The sequence below is a fragment of the Echinops telfairi genome, unplaced genomic scaffold (assembly GCF_000313985.2).
Source record: "Echinops telfairi isolate 266 unplaced genomic scaffold, ASM31398v2 ScPeMD7_7469;HRSCAF=8507_1, whole genome shotgun sequence".
Classification (NCBI taxonomy): domain Eukaryota; kingdom Metazoa; phylum Chordata; class Mammalia; order Afrosoricida; family Tenrecidae; genus Echinops; species Echinops telfairi.
This window is the reverse complement of record NW_022111373.1, coordinates 104,794,976-104,796,400: the sequence shown is the minus strand read 5'-3', so window position 1 is coordinate 104,796,400 and position 1,425 is coordinate 104,794,976. Positions and strand designations below refer to the sequence as shown.

Below are 1,425 nucleotides of genomic sequence, written 5' to 3'. Positions count from 1 at the left end.
CCCAAACAAACTCATTGCTGTCGAGTGGATTCTGACTCATAAAACCCTCCGAGACAGTGCACCTTTGAGAGTTCCCAAGGCTGTGGAATCCTTATGAAAACAAGGGCAGCTTGTGGGTTCAAACTGCTGACTTTTTGGTAAGAAGCTCCAAACTCTAACCACTGCACTGCCTGGCTCCCCTCAACCAATCTCCTCCAAATTTAGCCAATCAATGTATACTTTTATGTCTTATCCCATCAGCTTTCAATCTCAACCTTACTCTCACTCTCCCAATTGTAGTTCTCTGCCCTTCCTAAAATAGATCCTGTTAGCTTCTTAGCTTTTTCCATCCTTCTCTTTTCTTAGGCCAATGTACATAAAAGGCTAAGTGGCTGATGAAGCAAGACATCACCTTTCAGACAAGGAAGGAGAGTGGAAAGTAAAAGAATGCTAGAAAATGCAAAATTGCCCTTAGTGGGCTAGTGGAAAGTAAAAGAAGTTAATTATCTTGAGTTTATATATTTTTAATCAGCCACAATCAATTAACAATAGTTTATGGATATTTTGATAAAGTACAAAAATAAAAAATAAAAACCTTAAGATTCAGAACCTTTCCTACTAAATATATCTTAGATGTGATAAAAGAACATTTCTTAGATTTAACATATGATTCAAGAAATAGTTCAAATTACTTAAATTTTCCACTAATGATTTTAGGAAAAAAATTATGGAAGAATTTTGAATAATAGCTCACAGTCTATTAATAAATATTTTGCATGCACTAAAGATAAAAATGTAATTATGCATGCATAAGAGAACATACAAAAATGCTGCTTTGGACCCTTTTCTCACAGTGATCTTATGTGGTTTCCAAAGATGTAAATTTTTATGGGGATAATAACAGAATGAAGTAGTAATAAAAAATATAATCAAACTATATGTAATAGAGACTACTGAAATCAGTTCTATAATTTTGTAGCATTCAAAATGTAATTCATTAAAGAGAATGAGACAATACTTGAAAGAATAGACAGACTGAATCAACAGAAATGAAGATCAGAATGATAAAAGGTACGTTGAACAATACTAAGACAAAAGAAAAAGTAAAATCAGAGATAACAAACTCAAGATGAGAGTCCTATTTATTAAAAATACATGTAATTCAAACTAACTCAAAATATGTTTACATAAAGCAATTTTTACATTGTATGACGGACAGTGTAAGACATGACAAAATAATAATAATATATAACTTATCAAGGGCTCATGAGGTATCAGGGAGTGGGGAGGGAGGGGGAAAATGAGGAGTCGATACCAAGGGTTTAAGCAGAGAGGAAATATTTTGATAATGATGAGGGCAACAAAAGTACAAATGTGCTTGACACAATTGATGTGTGTATGGATTGTGAGAAGAGTTGTATGAGCCCCAATAAAATGATTTTTTTT

The 1,425-nt window shown here is 33.0% G+C and overlaps 1 protein-coding gene across 1 annotated transcript in view; it reads right to left on the bottom strand.

The window, feature by feature from the left end:
• The window catches only part of HCN1 (hyperpolarization activated cyclic nucleotide gated potassium channel 1), a 465,750-nt gene that overhangs the window by 79,153 nt on the left and 385,172 nt on the right, over positions 1–1,425 (bottom strand). The gene's annotated exons all lie outside the window — the stretch shown is intronic.